This window comes from Podarcis pityusensis, assembly GCF_964106645.2.
Source record: "Podarcis pityusensis genome assembly, chromosome: 10".
NCBI lineage: Eukaryota > Metazoa > Chordata > Lepidosauria > Squamata > Lacertidae > Podarcis > Podarcis pityusensis.
The window spans coordinates 56,650,915-56,676,406 of NC_138035.1; the positions used below are offsets into that span (position 1 = coordinate 56,650,915).

The window sequence follows — 25,492 nt, forward strand, 5'->3', positions numbered from 1 at the left end:
ATTTATCCATCCTCCTTCTATTTTGCATACGTTTTCCCCCTCCCTGACATATCTCTCTTGGTTGCTTTGAGGACTAATTTACACTTTGTGAATAGACCATTAAAGTGAATCCGAAAGGAGACAGGATGTATGAAAAAACCATTAAAGACAGTGAAGATCTATGGAGCTCCTACAAATGACTATCATTCAGTGTCATCTGATTTATACAGAGAAACAGGAGAAATTGTTCCCTCGATAATATTATGCTACTGCTTTCTAAGGGAATTTCTAAATGAAGAAAGTAACTTGGGGCATATCAACTGTTAATGCGAGACTAGTAAAGTACACTCACCGAGCTATGAATTAGTTATTAAAATAAATAACTCAGGGCCCAGCATCTCTCATAGTCCTAGAAACCTTATTTACAATTTGGTGAGCAATAGTGAATCTTCTATGCCTAGGGAAAATTATGTTAGGAAAACATTAAGGTTGATAGTAATTTATGGTATTTACATATTGTTGATTAGGCGAAGCATTCATATGGTTCCACAGAAATGTAGATATGGAAAACTTATTGCAACCAAGCATTCTTGGTTTCAGAATATTTTTGTTTGCCCAGGCATTTTAAACAGCGGGAAATTGATTTTATTGATTTTTATTAGTGTTTTCTTGTTGTACTGTTGCTATGATTATTGATTGGGGGTTGGGCTGAGATACACTTTTAACCATTAGGTCTGAACTCAGGATTTCCCATGACTTCTGTACTGGAGCATCTTTATTAATATACCAATTTGTGTTGTGTCTCTTTTCAATTAGATTATGTAAGATAAAATGTACTGGAAGGTCATCTCACTGCCTATATGAGTCTCATTCTTTCTAGAGCAAGGATCGCCACCCTGACTAATGGCCCTCACGTTTTTTTCTTTAAAGGACAGAAAAGTCCACGAAGGAGCTATCAAATATGCTCTCTATGAGTGTGTGATTGAGAGTGATGTACTTTGGGGATATGGTCTGTGTGAGAAAGGGAGAGATAGACTTGGGCAAAGAGCATGGGAGATATTTATTTATGACCTGTGTCTGTGAGAGAAAAGGCAAGGTGTGTACCTAGAGAAGTATGTGGTGTGTATGTGAGAAAGGCAGTGAGGGAGGTTGTGTTCTGTGTGAGTGAGGGGGAGATGTATGTGGAGCTGTGTATTCGTGAAGTATACAAGTGTGTGTGAGAGAAAGAAATATGAATGTGTGCCTGTGAGTCCTGGAAGACTCCCCCCCTCCGCCTTGCAGGCCTTTTCCCACTTGGCCTGAGAGGGCAGAGCTGACGTGTAGGTGGCTTCCCACGGGGGAAAACACAGTGATAACAGCAAGAACCTTTATTAAACTAACAGAACTGGACAACAGGGGCAAAGCAACTGCTTATATACATTTCTGGAGGCCTGGGCCACTCCCACTCCCAACGTGATTGGCTGTCTAAACTTCCAAGCTGCGAATCATACCCCAGAGTTTAAAATCCAATGGTAGAGGCCCAAATCCTGAAATGTTCTGTGACTGGATGTCATGTATCGAATCAGAACACAGGTGCTCAGAATCCTTAGTCCAGACTCAAGCTCAGGCAAACACAGACCACTGAGTACATAACAAGGGCTCTGACTGACTCCAGCTACAAAAGCTGAGGCTGTTGAACAGACTCTTGGTCTGGGGTGTTGTTGGGGGGGGGATGTTGCTGTTGGATTTTTGTGTCTTTGTTTTAGATCTTGTGATTTATATGGGAATTGTTCGCCTTGGTTCTGTATTTCTAATGTTTTGCTGATTATTTGTGATTGCTTTCATTATGTTGGAGTTAAGTAAGTTTTTCATGTTGTAAGCCGCCTTGATCATGGTTTGAACTGTGGAAAGGTGGCATACAAATAAAATTATGTATGTATGCATGTGTGTGGCGAGTATGTATGACAGTGGCAACATTATACCCATTTTGTGACTGGCACCTACAGCACTTTCTCAAAAGCCTATATTTGCCTAATCTTTCAGAATGGTTGGTGGCCTCTGTTCTAGAGCATGAATAGCAGGAATGGACAAATTCATTAGCTGTGGTCCAGATATGATACCACATTGGGAGTGGTTTGAAACGGTCCCAAATTAGCAGTCCAAATACTGGGAGTATGAGACTGAAACTGGCATGTTGACAGGAGTGGTTGTCAACTTGCCAGACTGTTACCATTGCTGCAACGAGGCCCAAGACGACATGATCATGCCAGGTTATGTTGAGTCAGGATGATGCCATAAGCTTCAGCCAGTTCCCAACCTGCATTTGTCCCAATGGTTTCCTTTATTAATGATTGATTATAGCCCACCTTCTCTAAATGGTCCCAGGCAGGGCTTTTTTCAGCCAGAACTCAGTTATGGCACCTCTCAGATGGGCACCATTGCCATTATAAGAGAGCAAGGGAGGAATTAATGGTGGGTCCTGGCTAGAAAAATAGCACTGGTCCAATGACATGTTACAAAAGCCCAGGATAGTTTGCAATTTAGATCTCTTTCAATATAATTTCAAGCATCCTAAACATAAAGTACCCATGCATGGCTAAATATATGCAAGACTGTGCCTTTAAAAAGTTCCCTAGTTTTATTCCACTGCCACAGCTGAATGCCTGAAAAGAAGAACTGCTTTTTCTGAAAATAAAAGTCAGATATAGTTTTAAACACCCTAAAGTAATATTAGAAATTCTCTTAGAAACAATAGTGATTTATCAGAGAGATAGTTTTGTTTCAGTTTTGGTTAGCTGTTACCTTTAGCCTCTGCTACGCCTGTCATTTCGAATATAGCAGTATTATGATTTTTGTAAAGAAAGCAAGGCGCAGATAGAGGAAGACGTGATTGCAGAATTAAGGTCCCAGTTTTAACATTTTGCCTCCTTCATCCCCACCTGACCATGTTTGACAAAAGGAAAAGATTCATTGGGGTTAATAATAATAACGCAGATCTCTGCACCGAAGGAGAAACTGATTGATGTTTACTCAGGCTCACATTTTCTTATTTGAAGCCGGGGCTTATCTTAGAGCCTTTGCTAAAAGAGGCTTACTGTTTAATTATAACTCTGAATGTTGAGTCCTTAACACTAATAATCAGATTCTTGTGAGAAATGCTAGGATATTGTGCTTGAGATTCCCCCCACCCCTTCTATTCATTGTTTAGTTTAGCAGGGCCTGTCTTCTTTGAAGGCCTCTAATTTTCTTCCAGATTGTAGATCTATTTTTTATTTTTATTCTAAGTTCAGCATATCACTGATCACTCTGTGCTTTGTCTCTTATACTTAGAACCAGAAAAAGCAGGTCCAGGCAAAGTTTCCATTGTTTAGCCAAAGCCTATTTCATAAAGGGATGCGGGTGGCGCTGTGGGTTAAACCACAGAGCCTAGGACTTGCTGATCAGAAGGTCGGCGGTTTGAATCCGCGCGACGGGGTGAGCTCCTGTTGCTCGGTCCCTGCTCCTGCCAACCTAGCAGTTTGAAAGCATGTCAAAGTGCAAGGAGATAAATAGGTACCGCTCTGGCGGGAAGGTAAACGGCGTTTCTGTGTGCTGCTCTGGTTTGCCAGAAGCAGCTTAGTCATGCTGGCCACATGACCTGGAAGCTGTACGCCGGCTCCCTCGGCCAATAAAGCAAGATGAGCGCCGCAACCCCAGAGTCGGCCACGACTGGACCTAATTGTCATGGGCCCCTTTACTATTTTATAAAACCCAATGGATTTTCCATCTTGTTTCCATATTTGTCTGGATCATAGGAAGCTGTCTTCTATTGATACAGTCCGTTGATCCTTCTAGTTCAGTATAAGGTGTGTAAAAGGAGATGGCACACCCTCTAACATTTCTCTGATGAAAATAGGGATGTCCTATTTCATCATCATCATCATGCCCCACCCTTCTGACTGGGTTGTCCCAGCCACTCCAGGTGGCTTCCAACATATATAAAAACATGACAAAATTTTAAACATTATGAAACTTCCCTGTACAGGGCTGCCTTCAGGTGTCTTCTAAAAGTTGTATAGTTACTTATCTCCTTGGCTCAGGAGTCACATAACTCCATATCCTCCAACATTTCTCTGATGAAAATAGGGAAAGCAGGACATTCTGGGATCAAATCAGAGAATGGGATGGCTTCTGTAAATCTGGAACTGTCCCTTGGAAATAGGAAGGTTTGCAATGGATTGCATGAATTTCTGCTCCTATGATTCATTCAGTGGGTGGAACATTGTGTTTCCACTTCCTCCATTTCTGTGTATGCTGAGCTCAGAGCCAATTCTGTTTGTTGCCTGCTTAATAAAGTCAGCTGTTCAGCTACTTTCCAGGAGTCCATGGCACATGGTTAACAGGGAGGTGTGCAATTACATAAATAGGTGCAGAAAGAGGCACATAAACATCTCACAGTCTACACTGACTCCAGAGTTTCAGGCACAACATCTCTCAAGCCACTTCTGGAGATGCTAGTGATGGAGCCTGGGACTTTTTGCCTTCAAAGCATGTGGTCTACTACTGAGCACAAATGACCCATTTCTTGTTTGCATTTTTTTAAACATAATTTTTGCCATTTTAAAAAGTGAAATCTGCATGAAAATTCACATTAAGCTGTTATTTATTATGTGCTTTCAAATGTATTTTTTCACAAAATATGCATTTCTGAACAGATTCTGTCTTAAATGGTACATTTAAAAATCAATTTCATCCCAAACTATGCATTCTTAAATACAGTTTTGTACATTTGTTTATGCTAGCAGCTGCATTGCAAATCTGGAGAAGTTCAAAACTCAAAGTATGATTACATTCTGGTCTGCACATTATTCCAGGGCAGGGTATGGAAGGTTGCATGAATGCAACAGCTAATTTTTAGACTTCACGATGAATAATAATTAAAATTACAGACAGTTAATAAAGAACATGATTATGATCCCCAGTTTTAATTTATAGTTAAGTTTTATTGATATGTAAAATCTTGTTACATAGTTCTATTTTATAGTGTTTTTGTGTAATTACATTACTCTTTACAAGAAGAAGAAAGTACAGAGATTTTGCCCAAAAAAGGTGCCAAGCTTATGTGTTTGTAGGTAGGGTAGTATCTCTGCGCTGGATAAATGAGTTGAATGGTTCATTTGTACCACCAGTGAGATTCTTATAAATGGATCCAACACACACTGGTCTGGGCTTTTACATTCTCTAAGCCTAGCATCACTCAGCTGCTGCTGTATCTTTTATGAGAGCGATCTCCATCAATCCTGTGTTGGGAATTGGTTGTTTTTATCACCACATATATGGAAATATCCCAGATTAACAAAAATTAAATAGAAAGAAGCACTGAGTTTGCAGTTAGTTATGGTATTAATAATGAACATAATAAGATGAGAAAAGAGAAGGGGGAAATTCTGAATAAAACAACAAGCATCATTTCTGATTTACACTGAAACCTCTGTTTGAACTGGAAACGTAAAGAAGCTTTAAAGTTGTAGCTGTTTTAAAAGGGCCTCAGTGTAAGGAAGAATTAGGCCACCTGGGTCCTGAGTTCTGCTTCCAAAAAGGCAGAAACAGAGGAGGAAACACTGGATGAGATTTTCTCTCCCTCTCTCTGTCTGTCTCTTTTAACATAGAGCTCCATTGAGGTTCAGTTTCCTCCTGGCTAATTTCCAGCAGTGTATTTGTTCTCTCAAAGGCAGATGAACCTTTAAACTAGAGAAATAACCCTGGCAAGGAAGAGACGGGGAGAGAGACCTGCCGACCAGCAGAAAGAGCAACTATAAAGGCATGCTTTCATGTCCTCACAAGAATGCCACATCCATACAAACAAGTAAGTGGGTTTCTAGCTCAGCTGTGTGAATTTGCCACCCAGGGATATTTTTGTGTGTGTGTCTTTGCAGATATATTGTTGCTTATATATGAAAAAAATGTTTTCCATTGGAAATGGAGCCTCATTTGATGCCTTTCCAAAGGTCTTTCCTCAGAGAGAAGAGTTAACCTGTAGACCTTGGTCTGATATCAAGGAAATGAGGAGCCCAACAGCCATTTGATATAAAAGCGCCAGTGTTTTTAGGCCAGGGCTGACTGTCTTGAGAAAAAACACACAGACAGAAAACAAACAGCTTTTAGAACATATAATTGAAAGGCAGGATATCCACCCATTTTCCCTGGAGGATATGAAAAGTTGTTTCATGAGTCTGCACACAAGGCCTATCAAAGTAACTGGGCTTCCAGAGAGCTGGACTCAATTAGTCCAGCAATCTTGCATTAGCAACTGCATCTAGTTCAACGTGGTAGTTTGCTGTGTGCGGGAAAAAGGGGGACGTTTAGGAGTGCGACCACCCTTTCCAGTCTGCAGCAGTCTTAACAGAATTTTAAAAACTTAAGTATATTGTGTATGTTAGTTATTTAATGGTATGCCACCTCTGGCTATTATCAGATAGAAAGGTGGGAATCAAATATTTTCAAGCTAACAAAGAATGAATGATGTCAGCACAAACACTCCAAAAAGAAGAGTTGTGAATGGTGTGGTTGGAACGGACGCAAACACATGGGAAATCACTTCTGAAACAGGATTGTGTCGCCATTGTGGACAGTTGGAATATCTGGGCACTAGGTGGATGCTTTTGCCTCTGTTGCATCTAAGCCTCTTGAATCTGTTGTCAAGAGCCAGAAAGTATGAGTGACAGCTGCAGCGGCCTATAGGAGGAAGCCGCGTCCTATAATGGACAACTTAAGTGTGCTTTAAATGAATTGTAAACTACTTTGAGAACTTTGGCTTGTAGGCTGACCATTCATATTTCAAATAAATCCACACAAATAGGCAAGCAAACATAAAGTTATTTTTTTTTACCTCTATTTATTTATGGAAATATTTCTGTAGCACTGTATCATGGAAATATATCACAGCGGTTTACAACAATTTGTGCAAATTAAGACGGGGATAGGTTTTGCTATGTTGATTACAAAATCCCAAGGATTTGTTTGTATAGCTAGCTGAAGGGCCTTGTTTAAATCAACTTGTGAGCAGAGGTTGCGGGAGGGCAATAGACCTTGCCACTGATCTTCACACAGTGATGGGCTCTGGGTCTGTGCATGCAAGCCGTATCTGCATATAAGTTCTTTCTGTGTGATTAGGTAGCCTGTGAAAAATGTGATACCAGATCACATATGCTCATCTACCCAAGGAGGTTGCATTTCCATGGTGTCAGAAGTTATGGCTCAACCTTTATTAAGAACACAGTAAGGTTAGAACCTGGCAACTTTCTGGGTTCATTCTGAGACGGACTAGGAACTCTTTCTCTCCATTGTGTGTGCAGTTATGGAAAAATAGCGAAAAATACTCATATTAGCTTCTGACTTGTTGGGGGCATATAACAGTACAAAGAAAGAAAAGGCACCACTTTTGTTACGCAAAGCTTTATCTACTGTAATGCTGAAGAGGCTGCTGGAAAGTTAATAATGACTCACAAATCAATGCCAAATACATAGTACAGGCTTCTCCTTCTTCACAGTTTGTGGATCGGCAGACTGTAATTAAACCTTGCACTTTCTTTTAGCTTCCCACCAGAGCACCTCATCATTTGCTGTGTTTCTTCGACACAATTACCATTTCTGCTGGCCTGCCAATATCACTCTGTCCCTCCGGAGATAGTGTGTCTACAAAGGCATAAGCTTCAGAGAATAAACTGGATCTGGAAACATCTCTAAAACTACTGTTCAATATTACTCTGGAGCCCGGCAGAATACTAATACCAACTCAGTAGTGTAATGAATAATAAAAAGCAAATTGGCATTGTTTCAAACATTTTCCCAATATCTCCAAATCATATTCATGACAGATATAACAAGTATTTCACAAATGAAAAGGCTTTCAAGGGCCTAAACCATGAATCCTAGTTGAAAATTACATGCTGGGGTGTGGGGGGGGGGGAGACCTCAGAAATGACTCTCAGCTTTATAGGACAGAATTCATCTGCATATGCTTTTAGAAGGTACAAGTGGTTTACTTCCTCTGAGTGAGATACTTTCATATTTCTGCCTTGTTGCTTGGCAACACTATTTTTAGATATTCAAAAATGTGTACTTTTTGCAAATTAATCTCAGGCACATTGTTGCAGAATGTTTTTCAAATGGCAGCTATTTCATAATATTAAAATACAAATCAAATCAACTGCTCCTTCTTTGGCTTTGATTTACAAGAATGTTTAAAAATCTTGTGCTAAGTCAGATGGAAACATCTCAAGTGCAGTGAATGAGCACGTGCTGCATATTTCACATCATTGGAACTCTCCATTAGCAGTAGGGAAGGGGAGGTCTCAAATTTAAGGAAATCTTTATTATTATTACGGTGGTACCTCGGGTTAAGTACTTAATTCGTTCTGGAGGTCCGTACTTAACCTGAAACTGTTCTTAACCTGATGCACCACTTTAGCTAATGGGGCCTCCTGCTGCCACCGCGCCGCTGGAGCACGATTTCTGTTCTCATCCTGAAGCAAAGTTCTTAACCTGAAGCACTATTTCTGGGTTAGCGGAGTCTGTAACTTGAAGCATATGTAACCTGAGGTACCACTGTACTTCTTAAATTTGTATACTGCCCTTCATCCAAAGAGCACAGGGTGGTTCACAACATAAAAGCACAAAATGGTAACACAGAATACATAATAAACCAAAACCAAAACTGAAACAATACCAACACACACACACCCCCAACACATCTTTATGGTATGTATACAACTTTCACAATAACCTTTTCTCTTGAAACAACTTGTCAGGTTTGTCAGCTCAAAACCAGGAAAGTGAGCAAGTCCCGCTGGTCGTACAGTATGACCAGGAAGCATGGGCATAGCTGGGATTTTTGTTAGGGGGACAGGCCTTTTGTTTTTTGGGGCAGAACCTCAGTTCGCTATGTATTATTATTGATTTTTATTGATTTAAGGGGACGGTTGCCCCTCCCTGCCCCCCTTGGCTATGCCCATGCCAGGAAGAGAACAAGAAATATTGTGTAACCATCTAAAATAACCTGTCCAAAATATGGCCGTCTCATTCAGAGATCACATTCTCCAGCCCTCCAAACCATAGACCAGTGGTTCCCCATGTTTTGTCAAAAGCCAAACCACGGATCCCCTACTTTTGAAAATATTGATCTCTCTCTATGGTATTTCTTGTTATGTGAATGGTTCCGCAGACCGCCAGAGTGGGTTCTGTTCTAAGAAACAGAAAGCTCAAGGTAGGTGGGAGAACTATCCAAACCTCTTCTTTATCAATTCAACAACTGAGGTACAAGAATAATAACACTGACATTTCAGCAAGCTAAGACTGAAAAGGAGCAGCTTTGAGATGGAGGTCAGGTTTTAGTCTCAAACACAGAACACCTGGACAAATTTATGTTTCTGTGACAAAAAGTGGGAAGGAAAGAAGTTGACTTGAAAAGTGGCCCAGTGACACATTGTACCAGAAATCTGTTCCAAAAAGAGAAAAGAAAAAGCAAGGAAGGGCAATCCTCAGAACTGCTTCTTAAAATAGCGATGTCTTCTGCATTTTGACAAGTATGATGTCTGAAGATCAAAATCAAGTACTCGTCTTCACTTATTCAAATAACTGGATCCTAAACTAAAAATATATAGGTTGTGATTTGATATATAGAAGTGATTTGCCTCTTGCACTAGCAAAAATGTTCATAATATATATAAAAAACCCTCTGGCAGCACAAGTCCTGCCCTATTTCAGTTTGAAGCCTGGGAGTGTAAGTGCTTTCAGGATAAAAACCACAATCAGTATAAAGTGGGAGCATTCGGCTTTCCTTGAAGGTCAACATGAACTTTGCCCCAGTATTATTGCAACCAGCTTGTTCAATGAATCACACTACACACATATATACAGTATATATATATATATATTCTGCAAGCAGCTGAAATTGTAAGACAGTGGTTTATGATTAGCAAATAAAAGCCTTTTTGGAATTCTGCCAGCATGCATTGTTTATTAGCAGGTCGCAATGAGCTTACTTAGTCAAGTCTTGCTATTAGTCTGCCACTTATATAGAATACTTTGGATCTTGAGGCTAAAATTATCGGTAGCCAATAAAAAATGGGCTCTCTCCATGGCCTGTGTTAACACAACACTACATAGAATAATTACTTTTTGATTACTGACCTTACTAAAACTCTGTAACTTCTACATTATTGTCGTCTTGGCCTACTCCATAAACAGTCATGATAAACCTTCTGTTGCAGTGAACGGTTTAATTTCTAAAACGAACACTGCTGTGCTTTTTAGCTTTTCCAGAAACTTGGATATTCAGTCACTGAACATTTTCCCCTACCCCTCCGAATCCCAAATGTATGAAGATATAGTGTTATTTGTGCTGCATTCATAGGTATAAGAGATACAGTGGCTTGGATCCAAGCCGCCATGTGAAAGGAAAGAAAGCGGGTGCCGCTCGTCTGTGCATAGTTTCCTTTCCTCCTAGTGCCCCCACCTGTTCTCCCCGCTACTTTAATTTGCACCGGGGGGGGGGGGGGAGACCTCCAATTAGGGTTCTCACAGCCACTGTAGTATAAATAAATATTTTCTTATTTTCTCTGGCTATATCCATATCTAATATCCCCGGTAAAAAAAGCTTCTGTTTTCTTAACAAAATTTTGTTTAAACATTTTCTTTAGCTCTTCGTATACCATATCTGTTAAGTTGTGGGCGAACATATCAAACGACACAGCAATTCTTCCAAAGCAGCTCTTTATTTGTAAGCTGGAACAGAACTGAACTGAAGAGCTCAGTCAGCCTGCTTATATAGAGCTCCACTAGAATGCAACAGTAACCATTTTCTGTAACTATCCAATCACTGAACGTCACTTTCGATCCTTCATTTGCATAACTATCTACAGTATCCCCCTGCTGGCCCGGGGTGAGAACTTCAGTACATAACAATATCCCATCCTGCCAACCTAGCAGTTCGAAAGCACGTCAAAGTGCAAGTAGATAATAATAATAAGAAGAAATAATAAAGTAGATAAATAGGTACCGCTCCAGCGGGAAGGTAAACTGCGTTTCCGTGCACTGCTCTGGTTTCGCCAGAAGCAGCTTAGTCATGCTCGCCACATGACCCGGAAGGTGTTTGTGGACAAACGCCGGCTCCCTCGGCCAATAAAACGAGATGAGCGCCACAACCCCAGAGTCGTCCGTGACTAGACTTTAGGTCAGGGATCCCTTTACCTTTATACCATATCCCAAAAGCATTTAATTTTTATCACAAGTCCACCACATAGGAGTGTCCCCTCTACTTGGTTACACCTCCAACATAAATTTGATTTTGTTTTATACATTTTACATACTTTGGTTGGTGTTAAATACCACCTATAAAACATCCTTATCAAATTGTCCTTTATGGCCTCGCAAGCGGTAAATTTCCAACTCTCCATCCATGATTTTTCCATATCTCATATCTGTCATTTCTATTGCCTATCAGAGTCAGTGCATCACATGGGACTGGGCCTCACTGTGGCAGCCTCTCCTCTTCCTCAGCTGCTGTCTGCTACAAGCTGCCCAAGGGAGGATGCCTCTGTTGGGATGCTGCCAGGAGACGGGGGCATTTGGCAGGCCCCCCAGCTGGCTCCAGCCACTTCCGGCCAGCAGCCGGGCGATCTCCGGTTCTCGGAACAGCATCAAACAGCGACACAAGCCTCAGATACCTTTGGAGACTTGACATGCTCCTATCAGCAGAGTGAGTAACTTCTCAGAACGGAAGTGGTGGGCAGAGGCATGTGCAAGCATTAGTTACAGGCGTTTATTCAGCATAGTTCAGGAACAAAGGAAAAAACATGTCTGCTTCCCTTCGTGTCCAAGCACACAGCAAAATAGCAAAAGCAATATACAAACGGAAGTTCCCAGCAAGCCTGTGCTGGAAGTAAACAGGCATGTGACACACAACAGTCAGGCCTGTTCCCTTTTAAGGTGGAATGGAACTATATCCTAACAGCCCCCACACAACTGCCACTCGTGACAACTGCTGGCTCATCCTCTTTCCTGAGCTGAGTGGCGGCAGCACTGGCGGGGGAAATAGGTACATTCCAGGATCGAATCAGAAGCCAGGATGGCATTCATAATTCTGGGACTGTCCCTGGAAAATCAGGACACTTGGAGGGTATGCATCAGGCTTTTGGGCCAGAGATTCCCCCGTCCCTGGTCTTCAATGACTGGCAGCAGACAGGAATCTTTTCCTGCTCTACCTGGAGGTGCCAGGAATTGAACCTGCATGGAAAGTTGGTACTAATATTAACTACGTTATTATGGTAATGTTGACACCAATGGAGGGACTTAGCTGAACATACTCCACTTGAATAAACCTGCACAGCACAGTCTTCAGAAGTAACTGGACAGTTGTGCAAAAGGATGCCAATAGTCTCTGCACATCTCCAAAGTGTCTCTGTTCTGTACTTGCTTAACATGTTCCACAACTTGGCACTGGAATTAGATTTTCAAGGACCTTAGATTAATGGTGGTTCAGATAAAACCGTGGTCTGGAGATGTATCCATGAAAATGGAGAAATGGCCAATGGACAGAAGACACCATGCAGGTGTTGTGCTTAAGTATAGCCATAAGCAGGAAGGGGGGGGGAGGAGACAGAAAGACTCATATATCAAAGGTAGATTTAAGAAACGCTGTACTTTTATAATCTGTAAATCTTGTGATTTATGGGCTTCCGCCTAGCTAGACCATACCCCTGTTGCCGCAACAAATCTCCTAATATGTTGAATAGAGCTCAGGCAACGATCCCAGTATGGGGAGGAGTGGCAGGTAAATTCCAGTGACAAATTGGATCAGCTACTGATATAAATAATACATATATTACAAGCAGAGCTGAATGTTCCTTCTATCAGGACAGATAAGGGCTCATCTAAGCCCTCTGGCCAAATAAAATGATAAAGCTCCTTGAAATAAAGATTTGCTCTTTGTTACGGTCTGGGGGTCAACTTTTTCTTACCCTGGAGCATCTGAACTGTTCTAACTGTTGAAGAGTGGAGTAAGATAGATAGATCTATTTCTCCTTGGATTTTGTGTGTGTGCTCGGATCCAGAAACAATAAAGACAGTTATTTAATTTTACAGAGATTTATCCAGAGGTGCCTAAAATGGCAAATAAAAGATGTGTAAAAAGTACGGAAAGCCAACAGGAACCACCAGAAGAATCCAAAGCAGCACAAAAAAACCTCCAGCCCAAACCACAAGACAACATTCAAACTAATGAAATTAAAATTAGAGTCAATATTGAAGTCAGTGCTAGCAAAATGGTTAGAGGCTGTGGATATAAGCATAAGGAATGGACATTGCCTGATTCGTACAGCCTAACTCTATGTTTGCTTGGAAGTACAGTGGTACCTCGCAAGACGAATGCCTCGCAAGACGGAAAACTTGCAAAACGAAAGGGTTTTTGGTTTTTTGAGTTGCTTCGCAAGACGATTTTCCCTATGGGCTTGCTTCGCAAGACGGAAACATCTTGCAAGTTTGTTTCCTTTTTCTTAAAACTGTTAATACAGTTGCGACTTGACTTCGAGGAGCAACTCATAGCACGCGGTGTGGTAGCCTTTTTTGAGGTTTTTGAAGACTTTGGTGATTTTTGAAGCTTTTCCAAAACTTTTCCGACACCGTGCTTCGCAAGACGAAAAAAACCGCAAGATGAAAAAACTTGTGGAACGAATTAATTTCGTCTTGCGAGGCACCACTGTAAGTCCACAAACCACTATAGCTGCCTTGTGTATGGTCAATGGCCAAAATCCACAATATGCAATTACTTGTCAATAAATCCCATTGAATGCAGCAGGACTTACTTCTGAGCAAGTGCATTTGGGAATGGGATATGAGATGAGAGCAGGGGTGGGGAATCTGTGCCCTTCCAGATGTTGCTCGACTACAGCTCCCATCTTCCTTCACAGTTGGCCATGCTTGTTGGGTATGATGGGAGTTGGCATCAAACAACATCTGGAAACATGCCCTCCAACATTTCCCCATTGAAAATAGGGACAATAATAATAATTATACCCCACCTATCCAATTGGATTTCCCCAGCCACTCTGGGCAGCTTCCAACATATATAAAAACATAATAAAAAATTAAACATTTAAAACTACCCTATACAGGGCTGCCTTCAGATGTTTTTTAAAGTTGTATAGTTACTTATCTCCTTGGCTCAGGGGTCGCATAACTCCATGCACTCCATTTCTCTGATGAAAATAGAGACGTCCTAAGGAAAAGCAGGACATTCTGGGATCAAATCAGAAACTGGGATGGCTTCTGTAAATCCAGGACTGTCCCTTGGAAAAAGGGGACACTTGGAGGGTCTGCTGGAAGGCCATCTCTGGGTTAGAGTAGCTCACAAAGAACTGTTTTATTTTATCCTTTTAACAACTTCTACAAAGAAAGGAATTCTGAGCTATGTTTGGAATGCATTATTTAGAAGCACAACTGTCCATGGAGTATGAGGTAAAATGATGCAGCCATTGTGGGAATATTAATGCCATATACAGGTAACTGTCTGTAAAAAGAAGACGCGGAGCTCAACTAGTTCAGTTTTAATTCCTGTCAAGGAGTATCCTCATGACAGCTTCCCACCTTGTGATGGCCTTGAGCAACAGAGCACAAAAAGTCTAAATTCCAGGCCCCAAACCCGCTCAGTCAGCATGGACACATCACTTTGTAATTAATTACTATAATGAGATTAATTAATAATCTGAGCAAGCAGGTTCTGCTCATTCCTAGTGGTGGCTGACATTGTGAAGGAATATAGAATGATTGTTTCGGTGTAGTGGCCAGTCCTTTGAATGCCTTTGCCTAAGGCAACGAATGGGAAGTCTTTAATTTGCCACATCAGGTTCAGTCCTGATTTCCAGGATGTAGTGATCTGCATCCTCACCAGCCAACTGCCACGCCTCAGGGATAAACTAGACATTATAATGCAATTGTGTATAAACATACCCAGATATGTGGGAGGGAGGTGGCAGTGGGGGGTGTTTATCATTTTTGTTGTGTTGGACTCAACAAAAATCAAATGAAGCAGTAGTTGTGGATGTATTCAATATGACTTAATTGATTGGACTTCTAAATGCCTTTGTGTATTGTGGAACTGTAAAAGTCAAATAAAGAGGCAAAGCAGGGGGAAGTTAGTAAGTACAGTGGTACCTCGGGTTAAGAACTTAATTCGTTCTGGAGGTCCGTTCTTAACCTGAAACTGTTCTTAACCTGAAGCACCACTTTAGCTAATGGGGCCTCCCGCTGCCGCCACGCCACCGGAGTACGGTTTCTATTCTCATCCTGAAGCAAAGTTCTTAACCCGAGGTAATATTTCTGGGTTAGCGGAGTCTGTAACCTGAAGTGTATGTAACCTGAAGCGTATGTAACCCAAGGTACCACTGTAAGGGCTTCTCCTTTGATGTCAGACATCAGAGAATCCAACCCCCCACGGTAGGTTGCCAGGAACAGATAAGACAAGGAAAGTTCTTACCAATGCTATTTACTCAATATTCACAGAGAGAGGCTAAGAAATTAGTAATTGTGTTGCTCTGAGTGAAACCACATCCCCTCTGTCTCTCCCACTTCCCATGTCATCACTACGGGTGCTGAAAAGTGCTTTTGCCCTTGAACTCTTTGCTCTCCTACTTTCAAGGCCTGCCAGGTTCTAGGAGAAGCGGGGTCTGGAATGCTTTCTAAAGACACAGAGTCTGTCAGCTGTCTCTCCTCCTCCTCCTCCTCTCCCATTACTTCCCAGCTTTTCCCTTCTGAGCTGTGACCTCCCTCAAACTCATTTATAATTCTGAATTGTCTCCTCCTTCTCTGGAAAGGTCAGGCAGGGGAGGCAGTCTACACCATTTCTCCTCTGCCCAGTCCCTGATACTTGAATAGTAGAAGGCAAACAGGGAAGGGTTTGATACTTTTTCTGCCACCTGTTTACCATGAAACCACCATCAACTTCCTCCTCCGGCTTCAGAATTTATTAAAAAATGAATGTAAAATGAAACAAATTTGCTCATTTGTTTATTTGTTTCTACAGTGGTACCTCTGGTTGCAAATGGGATCCGTTCTGGAGGCCCATTCACAACATGAAAAGAGTGCAACCTGCAGCGGCGCATCTACGCAGGCGCGGGTTGTGATTTGGCGCTTGTGCGCATGCGTGAGTGGCAAAACCCAGAAGTAACCCTTTCCGGTACTTCTGGGTCGCCGCTAGACGTAACCTGAAAGAACGTAACATGAAGCAAACATGAGGTATGACTGTAATTTGATCAAATAAATATAAATGAAAATTTGTTCATGCATAAGTTCACTAATTCTAACTTGCTTGCATTGTTAGACACATCCCGTCAGCACAATGATGTCTACTCGTACAATCGGATGTTCCTCTCTCCTTCCCCCACATACTCCCTAAATGTGTTCTAAGGGTTGCTCCAACTCTCCAGAACAGATTTAGGGGGAGCACGGGGCTCACATGTGGGGGAGAAGGGGAAACTTTCATTGTGCAAGTGGAAATGTTTGCACTGATGTGGCTTGTTAGTTGGATAGCACCCATTGCTTTGCACTGCAGAAATGGGCTAGAACACCAATACTTACTTTATGGATAAGTCACAGGAAAAGAGAAGAAAGAGAGAGTAGTGAAATTGACAGAGTGAAGGAAATCTCTGCTTGGTTTGAAATGCACAATTAGAGTGTGTCTGTGTATTTTTGCAAACCACCTATAAAATGAGATTATTTGTTCTCTCTATATGCAATGAAGCAGAATCCCACAAATTTCAAGTCACATGAATGGAAAACACCAACATTACAGGCAGTGGAAGGCTGACTGGGTCTTCCATTGAAAACCATGACAGAACCAAATGAACTAATGCAATTCAAATAATTAAGAAAAAAACTAATAAATTCTAAAGATGAAAACAAATAGTTTTTTTCCATACATGCCTTAAGCTCATGTTTGCATGCATAATTTTCCCTTCCACTCTTCTCTGCTGCAAATCAGCTTCTTCAAAGTGAGAAGCATTCCTTAAGCTAATGCTACATTGTAATGCTTACTAATTTAGCCTTCATAACTTTTGAATTGTCAGTTACCTTGGCGAAAAAGATTCCCCACCATCAATTTTGAGGATTTGCTACCTGAGTCACATACAGTGATTTAGTTGACTAATTTATAAAGGTTTTCTTCCCATCTTGCAATAGCCATATCAGTATTTATTTATTTAGAACATTTCTTTTCTAACTTTTTACCTCTAAGGAAACCTCCCAATGTTGCTTTGTCTATGAAAGAACCCCCTGTGTGCTATGGAAGATTCTGGAGGGTGCAAATTCAATTCACGTGGAAACCTATCCAAACCAATTGGGTGTCACTGTCAGTCGCCCAACTAGATGTGATTATACTTTGGAATTCATCCAATGCTTTCCTGTGCCACACTGCTTCCCATCGCATTAGAGGACCAGGAGACAGAAGCAAGCTGTCTTTCAGAGAAGTTTATCAGTCATTACTAATCTTCTCTTTGAGGAACCCCTGCTAAGCTTCCTACAGATTCTGGAAACACAGTGTGAAACCATTGATTTAGAGCATATACCAAACAAGTTCCATATGTTTCTAATTTGATGGGTTTCTTTGGTTTTTTTTTAAAAGAATTGTTCCCTACAACTCTTCTCTTTATTGCAAAGAGGATTTTCATTTTCTATTCTGTGGCTTACATTTACTGTACATTAGAGATTGTTGACCTTGCAAACAAATAATCCAAACTGATAATTACCTAGTTTCTATATTTACAGAAGAATTGCCTTTGCCCAGTGAACAATGCCATTTAATATTAATGAAGGTAATGGTTTGTGTGAATGCAGCAATTTAAATTATTAATTACTGTTTGAACGTTTTGTTATTCAGCTTCATTTCATGAATGAGAGTGTGTGTGGGTCAATTACAATTCCAAAGGCCCACAACCATCTTAAGAAACTGTGCCAGCTTGAACTGCCAAGCCTTGAATTATCAGCAAACTGTGAATTCCCCCCTTGTGATCAAAGGATTGGAGATCTATGCCTCTGTCTTCACTCTCAAAGGAAAGCAGTGCCCAACCTGGTGATAACAGAATCAGTGATGCAAGGAGGGAGCTGCAGCCCAAGATAGGAAAAGAGGTAGTAAGGGAACACCTAGCTAGAATTCAGATCTTGAGGGCCTGGTGCAAGGAGCTTGCAGATGTACACTCAGAGCCTCTGTCTATGATCTTTGAGATATTTTGGAGAACAGGCAAGGTCCCTGCAGACTACAGACAAGCAAATGTTTCCGTTTCTTCAAAAAAAAAGAAATGGGGAGGGGGGGGAAAGAAGACCTAGGTAACTACTGACAAGCTGTTTCTTGCACTGTCCTTAAACAGAATGAAACACTCGTGAATTTTTATCCTTCCTTGAAGGTTTTTAAGCAGAGTTTGGGTGGCCAACTTTGATGTATGATTGAGCTGATATTCTTGGATTGCAAGAGGTTGGCTAGAAGACCCTCAAGGTCCCTTCCAACTCTACAGTTTTGTGATTCTGCAGATCATTCGTTGAAAATTGTCAGGAAGTCAAAGTTGCTGCGCTATCCATGACCTCCTCTGACTTGGGTTGAAGCCATAACCTTGCAAGGGAGACCAAACGCAACATCAGTTCTTCAGTTTCCCAAGTACAGTGGTACCTCGGGTTACATACGCTTCAGGTTGCAGACTCTGCTAACCCAGAAATAGTGCTTCAGGTTAAGAACTTTGCTTCAGGATGAGAACAGAAATCGCACGGCAGCAGCAGGAGGCTCCATTAGCTAAAGTGGTGCTTCAGGTTAAGAACAGTTTCAGGTTAAGAACGAACCTCTGGAACGAATTAAGTACTTAACCTGAGGTACCACTGTAGACATGTATGGTTTCCATACACTGGAAGAACCGCCAAATGTGCCTTTGGGGAATAGGTGTGAGCCTCAGCTTTGGACATTTGACAGGAAGGCTGCTTGTGGTTTCCTCTAACTTGTTAAACATCCAATCTCTCTCTGAGACACTCTCAAAATATACAGGCATTTGAAGAATGGTCAAGACACACACACACACACACACACACACACTATCAAAATGATATTTAACATGAAATGAATATGGTCATTGCCTTCTCTCCACTATGCAAACATATCTGAGTCTGTGAAATGGTTTCTGATAGATATTCAAGATGGATGTGTTGGCAGTGAGTCTGCCCGACTGTTCTGCCATAGGCTGACCAAACACTCCTCCTGCCTCCACCACAACAGATACGGTTCTATCATTTTGACAATTTTGCCATTTATTCCATCAGAATGTGGGCTGGCTGGCTGTTTTTTTTAAGAACCACGGCCTGTCGGTTATAAACACAGGCTGTTTGTGGCTGTAAAACCCTCCTGACTGGCAGGACTGAGGACTCAGAAGAACTATGAGCTGGTCTCAGTGCGGTGGAATTAATTTATTATAAAAACCATGAAAACGCACACAAATAAGTGGTGTGTGATAGCGTTATCATGTGGATGGAAGACATCCATTATTGGAATGGAGATGGATATAGTTTTCAATGATTCCTTATCTCCTCTGCATTCCCCGTATCACCTGAATCTGTAAGACCCAAACACACTGGCACTGGTCCAAAGAACATTCTGAAATGAAAAGGACACGCCATTGTTCCTTAAATATAGTCATTAGATCAAGACTCTGAATAACAAAGCTGTTACAACATCACTGTTTATGCAGGAATGCATCTTATCTTCTTCTTTGGTGATCACTCCTAGCCGAGTAAGATTGTCTTCCATAAATGCGATTTTAACAATGAGTCCGTAAGTGACTGTGGAGGCCAATTCTGGATCCACACATCCTTCCACAATGGGGACATTGGTTTCCGGGTGGGAGTTGATCACAGTGTGGATTTGCCAAGCGTGCCTTCCTCTTAGCACATTTCTCCCTTGTGTCCTGAGTTTGAGTGTCTTCTAAGCCCATGACACCTTTGGTAAAGGCTGTTCTCCAACTGGAGCGCTCGTAAGCCAGTGTTTCCCAGTTGTCAGTGTTTGTACTACATTTTTTTAGATTTGCCTGGAGACAGTCTTTAAACCTCTTTTGTTGACCACCAGCATTACGCTTTCCATTTTAAAGTTTGGAATAGAGTAGTTGCTTTGGAAGATGATCGTTAGGCATCTGCACAACATGACCAGTCCAATGAAGTTGATGTTGAAGAATCATTGCTTCAACTCTGGATATCTTTGCTTCTTCCAGTACACCGATACTAGTTCGCCTGTCTTCCCAAGTGATGTGTAAATTTTTTGGGAGACACCGTTGATGGAATCTTTCAAGGAGTTGGAGATGGCGTTTATAAGTGGTCTATGTTTCACAAGCATATAGTAAGGTGGGTAGTACAATAGCTTTGTAAACAAGCATTTTGGTTTCCCTGCGAATGTCCCGGTCCTCAAACACTCTGCACTTCAATCGGGAGAAAGCCGCACTCGCAGAGCTCAGGCGATGCTGGATTTCGGCATCAATGTTGGCTCTTGTGGAAAGATAACTGCCTAGGTACGATCTTATAATGCATCTTATAAGAATACTGTGGTGGTGCTATAGTATCTCTGGTGAATGAATTGTAAAAATGGGCAGATCTGTTAAGGAATTTTCAAGAGGATTGTAGGTAAGATTAGTAAATGGTTAAGCAATATTTTTGGAGCAAATAAATGCATTTAATTTCGGTTGCGGGAATGAAGATTGACACAAAGTTAATTAAAATCTTGAGCTGAATAGCTCTTTTCTTTTGTTGGCTCAACAGCCACACCTGGCCTGTCATTTAACAAGATTACAAATGAGCCAAATGCATTTATCAATATGTTGGCAATTTCAAGACTGGTAGTGTATATTCTCTTCCTCACTTGTTCATTTTGGGGGCTTACAATCAAATCAAATCCAAGAGTGATTTTATTTTATCCTAGCTGGGTGCAAAATAACTGAGCAATTTAATACTCCTGTGAACCATTAGATACTCCCATCCTCCATGACCACCCCACCCCACAATTTAAATTAATAACAAATAGGGCATGTGAATGTTCACACAATTGTCGTCATCTATATTTGCAAACAATGAATGAAGCAAACAATAAATCTTTAACATTGCAAGTCGCACTAGCACTTTGCTTCATTCGCCCAAATGTACATTTGCTTCATAGCCGGTCAAATGTCAGAAAGGTGGATTTGAGCCAGGATGTGAAGTGAGAGGAAGGGTCCTTAGGCGTATTGATCAACAGATAATTTCCCCCCTCCCCCCAAAAATAACATTTTAGCAGTTAAACTGGCCTTGTTTATGTCAGGGACAGGGATCTGGCAGACAAAAAGCAAGACTTCAGTTGTCAGGACCAGCCCTGCTGCTTAGTATGGGCTATTTTCACACCCCCCTCCTTTTTTTTGGAAAGCAAACAGACACTTGCTGTTCTGCAATTTGTTTGCATCAAAAGGCCTTTCAAACCGTTTTGAATAGCGAACATATCTCTGCATATTCAGTTAATTTGTGAACAAACAAACTCAAATTCTGAATGGATTATTGTACAGAAAACATTTGGCTTCCTGTTCAGGGACAGAGAAAGGGAGAATGGAGCATGTTCAGCCAGAACACAATTGCTCCCCCCGCCCACTAAATCTTTTCATTTGTAGCAGATGTACAGTTGATGATGTGTGACTGACATGTTCTGCCACAATGATTTAAAGCCTTACCGCAGCATGCTAGCCTTATCATTGTGTGAATAAAGGCAAAATGCTTCCCCCATATAATTCCAGTTAGAACAGATAAAAGAAAATAATGCATGGAGCCCTTTTCCCCTGCAGAAGACATTGTTTGCCCTTAGATTAATAAAGCAAGATCAGTTATTCATTAGCATTGTAATTCAGAGGACCTTTGGGCAAGATACTATCAGCGCCTCCCAGTGTTCTCTCCCTCTTCACTATTGCTACCATTGATCATTTACTTGACTCTCTCTCTCTCTGGACCCAATCCACACCACCTCTGAGAGACACAGAAGCCCTTTCCATGTGTTCCTTGTATGCAGAGCTTTTTTTTCCGGCCGGAACTCACCAGAACTCAGTTCCGGCACCTCTCAGGTGGGCGTCATTGCCATTCCAAGAGAACAAGGGAGGCGTTCATGGTGAGTTGCGCCACCTCTTTTGCTAGAAAAATAGCACTGTGTATATCTTTAGGCTGTGCCCATTTACCTGGGAATGAGCCCTGTTGAAATTAATGTATGCATACAGTACAGAGAAATGTGGGCACTTTCACAGCACCCAACAACTAAATATTCACAGCATCCCTCCGCACAACTAAATATTGTGCATTGTGTTATGAGAACAAAGGCCAATCCATGAGTAGGGGATGTGTGTGATGAAGGGACCTGCACGATCAAGTATCCTGATCTGCCAAGCAAATAGGTGCTTGTGCATTCACAGACACTTACTCCACACACAACCACAACAACATGTGGTTGTGGGAAGCAAACAATGCGGCATCTAGGGTGAGGAGATATATATATATATATATATATATATATATATATATATATGATTTGATTTTACAAGTGTAAACTTACAACAATACAAAATGCATATCCATATTTAGAGATTTCTCCAAATCTCTAGACTTCCCACCTTTCCCTCCATGGGTCCTATTATAAACCTTTTCAACTGCATATTATTTCATATCCAAATTTTATGTCTCTCCATTTTGTCCATTATATCTTTTACATTACAGGTGTTATTGTAATCCTGCTAATGTTTCCATTTGCTTACAGTGGTCTCTCAAGCAAATTATAAATCCCCCCCCTTCTTTATTGAAGTTTTGGTCTTCTTGGTTCCTGAGCTTTCCAGTCAGTTTTTCCCATTTTGACATAGTCCAACAGCTTAGTTTGCCATTCCTCTCTGGTAGGGACTTCGTCTTCTTTCCATCTCTGGACTAGTAGCATCCGTGCGGCTGTCATTGCATACATGAAAAGTCTTTTCTGCTCCTTTGGGATCTCGGTACCTACAATTCCTAATAAAAAATCTTCTGGTTTTTTTTAACAAAAGTTATTGTAAGCATTTTTTTCAATTCATTATCATTTCCCAGAATGCTTTTGTTACCTTACACATTCACCACATATGGTAGAAAGTGCCTTCTTTTTCTTTATGTTTCCAGCAGGTATTTGTACTTGTCTTATACATGTTTGCTAACTTAGTAAAGGTAAAGGGACCCCTGACCGTTAGGTCCAGTTGTGGACGACTCTGGGGTTGCAGCGCTCATCTCGCTTTATTGGCCGAGGGAGCCGGCGTAAAGCTTCCGGGTCATGTGGCCAGCATGACTAAGCCGCTTTTGGCGAACCAGAGCAGCGCACGGAAATGCCGTTTACCTTCCCGCCAGAGTGGTACCTATTTATCTACTTGCACTTTGACGTGCTTTTGAACTGCTAGGTTGGCAGGACCTGGGACTGAGCAATGGGAGCTCACCCCGTCATGGGGATTTGAACCGCCGACCTTCTGATCAGCAAGCCCTAGGCTTTGTGGTTTAACCCACAGCGCCACCCGTGTCCCGCTAACTTACTAGGAGTCAAATACCACCGGTGCATCTAGGGTGAGGATGAAAGCATGGTTGTGCTTCTCTCTGCACACACTTATGCCCTACAAGTGAGTAACATGTGAACTAGAGAGAATATGGCATGAGGTTGTTACTGACCTTTCTCTTTGCTCCTCTCAGTGCTCAGAGAGGTAAAGTTGAACAGGCAGAAACGGCAGTTGCGGGGGTTGGCGGCAGAGCCCCACCAGTGGCCTGTGGGTCTTAGCAGGTGCCCAGTATAACCATCTCTTGATACTGGCTCTGGGCTGAGTGAGGATGCATTAAACTGAGCCTCATAGGATGCAGGATTTAGAAGGTTTCTGGGAAGTGTCAGTTTATCTCATTTGGTATTTGTCTGGCAACAGATGCCTCTGCTGTAGGGAAGAGAGAGAGAGAGAGAGAGAGAGTGCCATGGAGAAGTTAAGTCTGGCACAATGAAAAGTTTAGATAACCAAGGCAATGGTGTAGACAAGGTTTGCAAATGATGTTATCATAATTCTGTCTACATCATCAGCCTTTATTTCAACGCTGCGTACACGGAGCATAGCCCATATGTTTAGCCGGGGAGAATCTATTATCAGCTGAGTTTCTGCTATATATGTATATTTATTTCATGCATCTTCACTCAAGATCTCATTGCATTTCCCCCACTGACAGTGTAAGCAAACACTATATCCCCAAGCCTAAACAAATAAATATGATTTAAGGAGAGAAAAGTCTTCCAGCAAATTAGCAAAAAAACCAATTGACTTATTAAAGCTAATTTTCTTTAGTATACTACTTCCCACATGATGGTACGTAATTGTTTCTTTAATGACCCTGGAGTTTTGCCTCAATAGTTTTGCCTCAGAGGCAGCTTCACAGTTCTATAATTCTCTACGTGAAAAAAGACTTCTTGACATCTGTTCAGAACTTGTTTCTTTTGGTCCCCCCCACTTTCAAATTCTGCTTTGTCCCCTTTGCCCTCTCATTGTCAGGATTTTGCTGATAATAGGCGTTTGGGTTGATGGTTCCATAATATTTTATGTGCATGACTTTAATTAATCTCTTAACTATACTGCCTAGTCCGAGCCTTTACAGCTCACCCTGTGATTCATCGTCTACTGAAAACAACCTGAGACAGGAATCTTTCAGTATGTCTGAGGAGAAACCAATACTTTGGGGTTAGTATATAACGAAGTAGGACATCCAACAAAATAGTTCAATTACTGCAACTTCCTGGCTGCGCATTGGATCTTCCCCTCCTCTCCCTGCTCTGATGCTGTGTACACTCCATACTTTGCAGCACATACGTAGTTTCTTAAAGGTACTGGGAATTGCAGCTCTGTGAGCAGTAAATTACAGTTGTGATTCAAGGACCTGCCACCAGCTTGGGGATAAGAAAGACACATGGACACAGTATATTAGGTTAATGGGCTAAAAAAGGCCACAACTTTATTGATTAAAGCATGTTAGAGGTATTGGCTTAGGCACTGGATAAAACAACAGAGCGTGACTCCACCCCCTCAGGGAAGGGTGAGTCTAACAAGGGTTAACCACCAGTGGGAGGAGCCTGTTGATGGAAAAACAACTGAAAGCTCCCCCTGATGTCACTGATGGTTGTGCCATGGCCCTAGCCACCAGCAAGGGTGTTGGACAGGATCCATGACCGCCGGATTCCTTTACTGGAATACACATAAAGTGGAAGGGTAGGTGATGGCCACACCCTGCCCTCCAATACACAAACATATTCCAATGCCTAACCGTCAATACCTAAAAGTTGTGACGATTTGCTATGAGGTAGTCGGAAAACCAAGTGGCCAGTGCCAATTTGCCAGATGGATAAAAATTCCTACCAGGCCCCTTGGACAGCCAAGGTGACCAACCACAAGTCCATAGCGATGTCAAGAACCAAGCAATGGAGGGTGGGTGGGTGAGCCGACGA

The 25,492-nt window shown here is 41.7% G+C and overlaps 1 long non-coding RNA gene across 1 annotated transcript in view; it reads left to right on the forward strand.

Moving 5' to 3' along the window:
• LOC308486767 overlaps positions 1-25,492 on the forward strand; it is a 202,269-nt gene that overhangs the window by 99,839 nt on the left and 76,938 nt on the right. Inside the window, exon 2 of the long non-coding RNA XR_013991285.1 lies at positions 5,669-5,803. This is a non-coding gene — a long non-coding RNA (uncharacterized lncRNA). The remainder of the gene's footprint in view (positions 1-5,668; positions 5,804-25,492) is intronic.